Source organism: Camellia sinensis, chromosome 2, assembly GCF_055761805.1.
Source record: "Camellia sinensis isolate YWXY chromosome 2, ASM5576180v1, whole genome shotgun sequence".
Classification (NCBI taxonomy): domain Eukaryota; kingdom Viridiplantae; phylum Streptophyta; class Magnoliopsida; order Ericales; family Theaceae; genus Camellia; species Camellia sinensis.
Genome location: NC_138962.1, coordinates 177,748,479 through 177,761,208, shown reverse-complemented (window position 1 = coordinate 177,761,208; position 12,730 = coordinate 177,748,479).

Genomic DNA, 12,730 nt, shown 5'->3' with positions numbered 1-12,730 from the left:
AGTGTCCCTCAAAAGGGAGAAAATAGGAAGTATGCCAAAAATCAGAACAAACGGAGATGGTTAGGCGGTCCCGAACTGAGGCACACGGCCAACGATTCCGAAAAATCGGAAACCGGACTCCGAAATGGGCAAAATGGCCTACGGCCACGAAATGTAGCCTACGGACATTGAGAGATGGTCTATGGGACCTCTCCCTTCCCTCAGGAAAAGAAACAAAGAAAACCGAGCCTGGTTCGCAAACCGAGACAAAGCACAAAAGAGAGTTCGGAAGTCCGGAGGTAGGGCTCACGGCCGCGACTCTGAAACTTCTGAACGAGCACAATATGCAACATCACCAAGCGCTCGATCGGTGACGTCTGAGTCTTAAGGTCGGTCAAAAATGGGGTGTCTACACCATATTCCGATTCCGGATGAGAGAGATACACTTGTTTGAAGAAACCCAACAAAAGCTGTCTAGGTCAAATACGCACGAGCAGATTTCGCAAGAAAGCCATTTTTCACTGAGTTGATTTGCACGAGCGGATTTTGCGCATCCAAACAACGATTTTTGTATCCTTTTCACTCAAATCATATATATATATATATATATTTCTCTCTCTTTTTAGTCATTTCTCATCACTCTCTCTCTCTCTCTCTCTCTCTCTCTCTCTCTCTTTTCATTCCCTTCTCTCTAAACTCTTACCAAATTTCACATTCTCTTCGATCTATAAAGATCAAATGAGATTTCGATACTAGTTCCTTATACGAAAATGGCGAGCGTCTCGAGGGCTACATTTTGACCGGTGGATTTCAAATTCTGACGAAATTGATTTTGGGGGTTTTCTCTTATTCTCTCTTTAAGGTAGGGATTTCTTGATAACTTTTAAAAAATCAAGAGAATGGAAGAAGGATGGTGGAAACCGGTGGTTAGGAGAAGACCGCCAAGCTATCATCAGATTCAACAAAAAGAACCAGGACTGATTACGGTTTTTGTGGAAAACCTACCGGAATCTATGGTTCCAAAAAGCCTTTTCATTCTGTTCAGCAACTATGGTGTGGTGAAGGATGTCTTTATCCCGAACAAAAGGAGGAAATCTACTGGGTCAAGATTTGGTTTTGTTAGATATGATTGTCAAATAGCCGCAAAGGTAGCAGTTAAAAAAATAGATGGAATATGGTGTGATGATAAGGGTCTGGAGGTAACGAAGTTCAATATCAGAAGAAAGAAGAGGCTAAAAAAGGCAAGACTATACAGATTGAACAAAGGCAGTACGAGAAGCCTACAACAAGGGGGCATTGGTCAGAGATCCTATGCTGAAGTAATACAAGGAATAAGAAAGGACAATCACATGATAACCATAAAAGCACAGGAAGCTGGAAATGGTTGGCTATATGAAAGCTTAGTGGTAAAGCTCAAATCATTCTTTTCTTTTACTGCTTTCAAAGAAGAGTTTAGCAAAAGAGGAATAAATGAGGTAATCATTAGAGATGGTAGAGGTAGAGTAGCATTACTATCATTCAAATCTGTGGAACATATGAAGGAATGGAAGGAAAGAATAGAGGAATTGATATATTAGTGGTGTGTATCAATGGAAGAGTGGGAGAAAGGAAAAGTCATTGACTATGAAAGGTGTGTGTGGTTGTCATGTTATGGCATTCCTGTTAATCTATGGAATAATGGAACCTTCAAGGTGATTGGAACAATTTGGGGAGAAGTTATCCAACATGATGGAGATACTAGTAATTCGAAGTCATTTCAATGCGGAAAAGTAAGAATTATTACTAGTAGTAGAGAGCTTATTAACAAAGTGATCATGTTATAGTGTAATAGAAAGCATTATCCAATTAGGGTGACTGAAGATTTATCCTCACTAGTATGGTCAAGCTCTAGATCGTGCAGTTATCAAAATAACGAGGGGCTATTCTCCATCTCCGGCAATGGGGATGACATGAACTTAGGCATCAAAGATGGCAAGGTGGAAGTAGGGAATGAAGATGACAATAAAGCTGATGTGGCACTTTCTGATGATGCGGCTTGTATAGTCAAAGACATATTGGAGGGTAGATTACACGTGATGGAAGGTAGGGATAGTAGGGTGTTAGAATCCACAGTGAGGAAGTCAAATGATGGCTTGGGGAACTCAATAGTTGGGGGCTCTGGTAATGATGGCGCTTTGAAGAGTGTGGATAAGTTTTCAAAAAAGGTGGCTGAGCATCTTCACTGTCTTGATGATAGTATACACACAGCTGGGTTTATGAAGAGTTTGAGTGGGCCAAAGATTGTTAGGCTCAACATCAATTTAGAAGAAGCGCTACATAGATCCCAAGCTGAAGCTTGTCTTGTTAGGCCAGTTGGGCTTTCACTATCAAACTTGAGTGATTATGTAGCCCAGTCACAGTTTAATGTAGATGGAACGCAAATAGCTAAGGAGGATGGGAAATGTAGAAAAACAATGGATAACAGAGAAATTGCTTATAGTAGCAAGGGATTATACGAACAATGGAGAAGAGGAGTTGCAAAAAAGAGTGGCTTGCCATTTTTGAAAGGCAGAATACTCCCAAAAAGCTTCAATAGGGGTGCCATTTTCAGAGCAACAACTATTTCAATCTCAAACTTACTATCGCTTAATAGCGAACCGAGTAGAAAAAGGGGAAGACTGATCAAGGAGTCAAAAGCAACAATCCAGATGGGGAAATCACTTGGCATAAATTCTGATAAGAAGGAGGATGATGTGATAGAGAAGATTGTTTAGTTGGAAAACAGGGACTTGGAGAGGATTGATGCTGATGGAAAGGCAGCTGAAGTCTGACTTACCAATGGAGGGGTTTAGGTGTGTTTGTTGTTTCCTTAATGAAGATAATGTCATGGAATGTTCATGGTCTTAGAAGACCAAAGAAAAGTGGTAAAATTAAGAACTTCATAAAAGAAAGAGAATTGGATGTGGTGTTACTACAAGAAACAAAAAGAAATAGCATGGAGAAAGTGTTTATCAAATCGATTTGGCCATTTGACAGAATAGAGTATGTGGGATAGATGCTGAAGGCAATGTTGGGGGTTTATTGTGTATTTGGAACCCTGATAGATTTAAGTTAGTAGGTTGTTACGGCTCCAAACATTTTATCCTAATGTCAGGTATTGTTGGATTATCTTTTGCTTGCTCTGTGGTCAATGTTTATGCTCCAAATGAAGTTAGTAGGAGAAGGCAGTTATGGGAATCATAAAGGAGATTGAAACTTGTCTACCCTAATCCATGGTGCATGGGTGGAGATTTTAATGAAATTAGATTTATTAGTAAAAGAAAGGGTTGCTCAAGAAGAGAGAGAGGTATGAATGATTTTAATGATATGATAGATCATGTGAATCTAATTGATTTGCCAATGATAGGTAGATGTTTTACATGGTGCCATGCACAAGATGGGGAGAGGTGGAGTAAGATAGATAGATTCCTATTGGAGAGTAAATGGCTTAAGGAGTTTTTTTTCAAGCAATGGGGACTTCCTAGAACAATCTCTGATCATTGTCCAGTCTTATTAATAGAGGATGAGAGGAATTAGGGACCAAAACCATTCAGGTTTATTAATGCTTGGCAACTTCATCTTAATTTCAAATCAAAATTAAAGAACTCATGGGATGAAGTAGTTAATCCAGGATGGGCTGGGTACAGATTGATGAGGAAGTTAGAGAAACTTAGAACTCAGAGGTGTTTGGAAATGTGAAAACCCAACTAAAGCAAGCAGAGAAGGATTTACATGAATTGGACTTGGTGGTAGAAGAGAGATCTTTGTCCGAATCAGAAGCTACCAGAAGGGGAGAAGTTAGAGGGCATGTATGGAATATGGGTAGGAGGAAGGAGAGTTTATGGCACCAAAAATCTAAAATGGCGTGGGCTAAGTGTGGGGATAAGAATACAAGGTTCTTTCACTTGATGGCCAGCTTAAGGCAAAGGAGATTCAATTGTGGAAGATGGAGTGAGGTTGGTGGAGCTAGCTAGAGTGAAGCAATTAGTTCATAGGCACTTTGAGAGATTATTTGCTGAAGATTGGTGTTCAAGGCCTAAACTACTTGGCCTATGTGCAACCATAAATTCTGTTGTGCAGGTTGAATGCTTCGAAGCAGAGTTTTCAAAGCATGAGATATGGGTTGCTTTACAAGACTGTGATGGAAATAAGGCTCCTAGATCAGATGGGTTCAATCTGGCTTGCATTCAGAAATGCTAAAAGGTAATAAAGAGAGAAATTATACAATTCATGCATGAGTTTCATTCAAATGGGAAGCTGGTCTCAAGTCTAAATAGCTCTTTTATCACCCTAATACCAAAGAAGGAGAACCCTTGTGAGTTAAGTGATTATAGACCAATCAACTAAGTCAATTCAGTGTATAAAATTTTAGCTAAAGTGTTGTCTAAAAGACTGAAGAGGGTTCTGCTAGCAATCATTAGTGAAGTTCAAACAGCTTTTTTAGGGGGGAAATTCATTCTTGGTGTTGTTTTGATTGCTAATGAAGTGGTACATTGGTGGAAAGCTGAAAAGTTGAAAGGTATTATTCTTAAGTTGGACTTTGAAAAGGCAAACAATTCAGTTAATTGGGAGTTCATTTTCTCAATGATAAAGAATTTTGGTTTTGGGGACAAATGGGTGAGTTGGATTAAAACATGCCTCTCTTCAACTAAAGTTTTTGTCCTGGTCAATGGTTCTCTAATAGCAGAATTCACACCTCAGAAAGGGCTTAGGCGGGATGATCCATTATTATTACTTTTGTTCAACATAGTTGTTGAAGGACTAAATCTGTTGATTGAAAGAGCAAAAAAGAGGGGGTATATAAAAGGTGCATGTGTAGGGCCTAATGGATTAAAATTCTCTCATTTGCAATTTGCAGATGACACCATTATATTTTTGGTTTTTATATCAGTGGGAGTGGTTGAAGTTTGTTTTTTGTTGTTTTTCTTATTTTGCTTGGGTTGGTTTCTCATCAACCTGGGGTTCGCTAGCATATGATTGTGCTAAATTTGCGGTACCAACCTAGTTGGGATCGCTTATTTTAGCTATGATGCTTGTAGCCTTCCCCTTGCTTTATTGATGTTTGTATGATTTGTATCTTCTTTTCATCAATAAAGTCCTCTTTGCTTATCTGAAGAAAAAAAAAAGGTAGGGATTTCTTTACTTATTTTCAATTCCTTGTTACAGATAGACATGTGACTGTTTTTATTGCATTAAAAACTTAATTTGTTTGGTATTTTTGTAAAGCATGTGATGAGAGTTCGGATTTTATGATACAAAGTTAAATCTTGTGTTTTGTTGTGAATCTATGAGATTGTATGTTTTAGTGTAAAAAGCCTTAATTAATTGTTTATGGGTTATGAGAAAGAGGGGAGAATTGATGAATTAATATTATTTGAACCATATGGGGTATTATGTATTAAAAATGTGAAAATGGATATATAAGAAAATAAAGAAAGTCGTCATGAATTTAATTTGTATTAATTAGTATCTATGATTTTATAATTGTTAAGTTGTAATAATTATCGAAAAATCAAAATTTCGGAGAATAAAAAGGGTGTTGGTAAATGTTATGTGTATTGAAAGATTTGTGGATTGGTTAATCTCATTTATCATGGTTGTGACCAAAAGCCCCAAATCCTTTGGTTATTTATTTTTGAGACATGTGATTAATTTGTGTTATATATGTGTTGGATTATGAAAATAAATTTACTAGTTGAGTTTTGATAATTAAAGAGAAAGATGTAATTATTTGTTGTGGGTATTGGGGGCTTGGAGAGAAGGGAAAATAAATTTAGAAACCAATAAATGATTTATATACTTTTGTGCAATGAGAAATGAAAATGAGAAGTAAGAGGAGTTGACTTTTTATTTTATTTTAAAATAAGTGAATAATTGCATTCGCGACAAAATTACTACTTGTTGAATCAAATTTGAATATTTTGAATTAAATCATAAAGATGAGATGGTAGTGATGGAAGAGGATTTAATTATGAGTTTTGAAAACGCCGTGAATTGGAAGTTGAATTAATTGGAATTGAAAGATAAAATTTATGTAACGTATAAATATTGATAAAATCTAAATCAATATGACTTAATTGAATTCATGGACTTGGTCCTTGTTGTTGCTAAGGTTGTATCATTGGCCATTAGTAGAGGATGGTATTAACATTGTTGAATAAATTGTGAAATTTGGAATAATGTACTAATTATTGAGTTGAATGAAAATGCGCTTTGACATGGGTTCCTCTCCCTTCTGATGCACGCCTAGTAAAGTGTGAATGTGTTCCTCTCCCTTTCGGCTTGAGGACGGGTAAATATTGGCCCTTTGAAATGGGTTTCTCTCCCCTTTGGTTCGTGCCCGGTAAAGTGGGTTATAATGGTTATGGCTTGACGAACCCGGGTTTCGTTATGTGTTAATTATGCGCAGTTTATGTTCATACTTGTGTTATGATGAAAAAGGATGCATTATAGACTTTCTGTGCTTATGACTGGAAAAATATGATAATGCTTGTTGGCATGTCTATTATTACATATATATACATGTATCTGTGAACGCTCCCTTTACTTTTTTGTGCTTAAGGCCATAATATATAGTAGTTGTCCTTTTAGCCGTAAGATTTCTTTAAATGTAAATGGAAAGTTTTGAAAGAGAAGAATTGGTCTCTCTTTCTTATTATGTTAAAGAGGATCTTTTGGGAAAATGTATTTATATAAGTATATTTTTTGAAATATGAAATGTCACATTACCTATATATGTATATACATAGAGCATTCATGATCATAACTATCAATATGTTGCTATTGTCTAGGATCATCGGGATTTCTAGTGGACATTTGTGTTTATCCCACGTTACTAATCATTTTTCAAGTATGAAGCGAAGACTTGCATAACACTTGAAGTCTTTCATTTGTTGACCATGGGACTTTATAAGTGTAGGAGGAATGCCAATATGTTGTAAAAAAAAGGGTTAATCCCTGTGCTTATTTTCATTTATTTGTATTTAACAATATAAGCCTACGGACATGTATCGTGATTCATCATTGCACATAAACAAGAGAGAACATTATTACAAATATTCATTCTTCAATGCTTTCACATGTTTGTCATTGTTGAAATGGATTGATTAAAGGATATGGCAATATCATTCCAGTACTAAAAGACAGTGTGTTATAATTACATAATAGGTCAAATATAAACACGTGTATTATGTGTTGAGGGACAAATATGATTTTTTTTATAATATTGAAATTACTAAACGTATTACTTCAAAAAAATTCCTTATTATACTTTTTCTAATCATAATATTTCAATGTAACACTTTCAAAACGTAACACTATAATTTAACACATTAAAAAATTTCTTAGTGTACTTTTCTCAAATATAACAATGTAACATTCTAAAAAACTCCTTAGTGCATTTTTTCCAGACATAACACTCCAATCAACATAACACACAAAAACTCCTTAGTGTACTTTTTCCAAATGTAGAACTATAATGTAACACACTAAAAAATTTATTAGTATACTTTTCTCAAATATAACAACGTAACATTCCAAAAAAACTCTTTAGTGTATTCTTTTTTTCAAATGTAACACTCCAATCAATGTAACAAACAAAAACTCCTTAGTGTACTTTTTCTAAACGTAGCACTCTAATATAACACTTGTAACACCAGAAAATCACACTAACAGAAATTTAGATTTTCACGTTTGACAACCAATATTTCAGCCACTAATCTCCCATAAAGAATCTTCTACACCTCACATTTTTATTCCTATCCCTAAAACGAATAAGAAAATTGGAAGCATGAATCATAAAAGAACATTTACTAAAACTCATATGGTACCAAATCAAATAAATACAACTTTTCAAAATAAAAAGGACTAATTAGTTCATAAGAAAACTCTTAAAACTAAATAGTTCAACATTTTTCTATATAAAATTTATGAGTAAATTTTCCATTAATTTAAGTGCAGAAGTTTTAAAAAAATCTCATTATTACTTAATTCATCCTTGAAATCACTTTCCTTAACCTATTTTCATTCAATTTTGAAAATTTGGTGTGCCTTGTAAAATGTGTCCGACGGCCGTTTGATTGAATTTATTTTTATTTATTTTTATTTTTGATCAGCAAACGAAAGTTTTATTGATAAAGAACCAAATACATGAGAAATTTACATCAATAAAACAAGGCAGTGCAAACAAGCATCATAGCTAAAACTCTACAATCCCAACTAGGTTGGCACCGAAGAGATAGCACAATCATATACTAATACAAATCCGAAATTGGTGAGAGACCAACCAACAACAACCAAAAACAAAGAGAAACAAAGTAAACTACAGGAACCAATAAGAAAAAAGCTCCCCTTCCATAGCATAACATTAGAAAATGTACCCATTATCCTTTTTCTTAAATTTAAGTAGGAAAGACGATTGAGAGGTCTAAATTAAGGGTTTTAATAGTTCTAATTGGTGTGTGGGTGTCATGTGATGCGATGCTTTGGCCTTAGTTTGTTTTTTTCTTTTTCTTTTTTTAATTTTCTACATCATTAGTGCTCTTTTAGAGCTCTCAAATTAGAGGGATGTGTAATTTCTCTTTAAGTAGAGTTAAGGCCTCGCTTGGGAACATGCTTATTTAGTAATTTTTTGAATTTTTGGCTAAAACATGATGTAAAAAAAATTAATATGTTTGGGATAACTTTTTGATTTTTACAAAAAGATGTGTAAAAAATAAAGAGAAAAATTAAATCTTCAATTTTTTTACTATAAATTATTGATTTTTTTAATTTTTTTAATAACTTTTTGTTTAAAATCACCACTGGTTAAACTAGCCCTAAGTAATAAGAGAAGCAATTTGGGTTATAAATGACTTATTTTGAGAAATGCGTCTAATTCATTATTTAAAAAGAAATAATGATTAAATATTTTAAAATAATGATTAAATATTTTTGAAAAATATATGAAACACTCTATTTGATAAATCAATCTTACCATCACGCATTCCCATGAATTAGAATACAAATAATTTAATAGAAGAAATGTTTAAGTAATTCGACAAAAAAAAAAGATACAAAGGTACGCAAATTTAATTAACCTAGGATCTAAACTTAACAAATATAATTACCCTAGGATCTAAACTTAACAAAAATAATTACGTCTCGACGTTTACACCAATGGGCATGCCGGGGGTGAGTATTAATCCTCATCGAACAATAATCTCAATTCTTAAGTAAACATGATATTGTAACATCAAGTAAAAATTATTCACCAAAAAAAAAATTAAGTAAAATTATGCAATGAAATGCCCAGTTTTCGAATTAATTTACTCTTATTAAGTTCATCTGATTTAATTAGCTCACACTAGAATATGCAAATAAAAGAAATAATTCAAAATTAATAATTGCTAACAAGGCGTCAATAACTTGCCAACAAGCCTAATCTCGCCAACAGATACCGTATCCAAACTGCAAGTAAATATATACGTCCTACCTTGATCACGCCACAAACTCCTTCCGAGCTGCGTGTCAGAAAATCCATACCACCCTCTCTACAGAGGCTACTATTCCTCTCAACTACATAGTGTTCGGGATTCTAACTCAGATAGTTGGATCCACTATCTTCTAAAAAATACTCATTCTCGTCAATTTTACCAAATTATCTTTAGGTCTATAAAATTACATATATGTTGTGTGAAATGACCAAAATGTCTCTAAGGACTGAAGTTACCAAAATACCCTTAATGGTCAAATTACCATTGTGTCCATAAGGCATAATTGACCTAAATGCCCCTAAGGCGTAAATTACTGAAATGCCCTGAAGGCCCAAATTAATATATATTGCTCAAGGAGAAAATTACTAAAATGCCCTCAAAGCATCATTTACCATTTTAACCATTTAACCCCAATGTTAATTACTAATTTGATAAATTCAGCAATTTCACCCAAATTACTTTAATCCTGTGTTTGGTTAGGAGATTTGAGAAGGGATTTGGAAATGTAAAGAGAAAAGGTGTGTGAACTTAAATGAAGTGTAAGTATATTTTATTCTCATTTTATCTATCTTTTCTCTTTTCCTTTCCAAATCTCTTTCCAAATCCTTCAATCAAACATAGCGTTAATGGACTAATTTACCTCTAAGTGGTCAGAATCACCATTTAGCTCTTACAATTTTTGAATTCATTAAATAATCCAACAAATCCATAAAAGTAATTTAAACTTTAAAATAATCATAGGAAAATATTTATTCAAAATACTAGTAAGCAAAACAAGTTTAGAAAAAAAGAAGAAGTGGTGCTATATCTCTCTAATTTTGCACCTCTAATTCCATCCCTAATGGAGTAGCTCACTCTCATATGAAGCAGTTCCACGCTTTGAAGAGAGTTGATTGATTGTTATTGTTTGCCACCTCAATAGAGGTGCAATTGGGAGTGACGAAATGGGGGATGAGCCATTTCTCTTAAAAAATATGAGAAAATAGCTAAACTTAACTAAATCAAACCATCTCCTTAACTAAGCTATTTAATCCCATGATTAGTATAGCTACTTTATTTTCGTAAACCTCCATTGAGTTAATGACTAAAGTACTTTTTCTATTTGTTTATTAATTTTACATAATAAAAGTAGGCAAATGATTTAGATTGATAAAATTAAAAACTTAAACCGTATTTTGTTACAAGATTCAAATTCTAAGTGATTTTTTTTTTTTTTAAATTCTTCCTATTATATATCATTGATTTTTTTTTATCATTGTTCTGTATTTACTATAATTTTTGAGCGACAATGAAGTGTGATTAGACAAAAAGGAACAATATTCATAATGGGAAATTCTACTAAACACATTTTCTACTATATGCACTTTTAAGTTATACCATTTTCTTCTTTAATTATAACCTTATTTTAGTTATAACTCATGAAATCTTTAGTTGTATCTTATATATTGTTTAGTTATGATTTTTTTTAATTATAACTCAAAAAATATAAAATTATATTATTTTTTTATTTATAGAGTGAATACGATACACACTCTTTAATCTTTTTCATTGATAATAAAGTGGTACTTCCTAATAAAATGAGCATCTCTCCTACGGTAAGCAAGGGATGAGTGCATGGGGATGACCACTCGTCTTTTCTCTTTCCTGATATAGAAACATTTTTTTATTCAGTGTCTTTTTGTTTTAATATGAAAAAGTGACCAATAGTTATGCTCAATATGTTTCTTGCCCTATACAAAAGAAAAAGAGGGGGGGGGGGGGGGGGGGGGGGGGTTGGGAAAGAAGAAAAAAATATGTTTTCTTAAAGTGTGATATCATAAACAAATGGATAAAAGTTATCCCCTGTGCTATTCGTCCAAAGCATTATGAGAAAACATGCTAAGTTAGAGTTGTACATATAGGATGGAAAATAAATAAAATTGGTCTAATTATATAGTAACTGTCTAATTATATATTTGATGAGCTCCTCACTTGTAAAGTATAAATTTTTGAGTTTGTGTAAGTTCTAAATAATTTATGTTTCATCCTAATTTTATGCATGTGGATTTTGGAGTTTCTCTCTGATAGATTGGCTGATATTGTTTATTACTACAAAAATACTAAGATATCACAGTTTTTAATTTTATCTTTTAACTCCAATCACCTCTATTTTCTTGTTTTTTTGTCACATGAATCGTGATCTAAGTGGGCTATTGCTTCTCAAATTTTTCAACAAGTAGATATTTATTTCAAATAATATGTGTTGGCCGTAATGTTACGCTTATAGACGGTGGAGTTTCTTCCTTGATGGGTTAAGACAGTGCAGTTGTGCATTCATAAACTCCCTTAATACCCCAATAAGTGGTATCAAAGCTGGTGATTGATGATTTATGGGTGAACTTTCCTAGCTCAACTAATATTAGGCTTGCACAGAGATTTCTCATTTGAGTAGGAAAAATTCATCGATAATAAAGTAGGAAAAATTCAGATGCACACGGTTGACAAGTCCACGACAGTGTGGATCTTGAATTTCTAGTTTTGTAACCTACTCGATAAGGTCTATCAACCATGATGGAAAGAAAATTTTAAAGTGTTATAAATGACAAATAATCAATAGTGTTAATTATAAGGATAAATTACACTTTATTTTTTATGTTTTACCAGTTTTGTTTAATTTGGCCTTTTAAAATATTTTTCTCCACTTTGAACCTTCAAGTTTTTCCTAATTTACTTTTAAAATTAACTTTTATTCAAAATCTATTCTAATATATAAAGTGAGGCCTTGAGTTGGTATTGACTCATTGTGTCTCATAATTTTTATAGTTAAAATAGACTTAAACCATTTTTCAATTCCAACATAAAAAATGCTTGAGACTCTTGTTTTTTTGGGAACCCACAATTCTTATTGGATCTCAACCATTGATGTATATATGAAACCCGCATCATTAATGATTGATGTAAAATAAATTGATAGAGAAAGAGAGAGACACTGAATTGTTTCTATTATGTTGTACACTCTCTTTATAGAGAGGAGAGGCAATCATAAGATGCCAATTGGCACCGAAAGTATAAAGTAAGGGGGGACATATAATTATTAAAGCTACATATAATTATTAAATCTAAACATAATGATATACTAAACATACTTACTGATATACTAACAATACTAACATATAATAATATATTAACAGCCCCCGTCAAACTCAAGGAGGATAAGTACTAACCAACTTGAGTTTGGAGAGAGTAACAAAACAGGAAAGTAAACTGATAAATAAAATAAA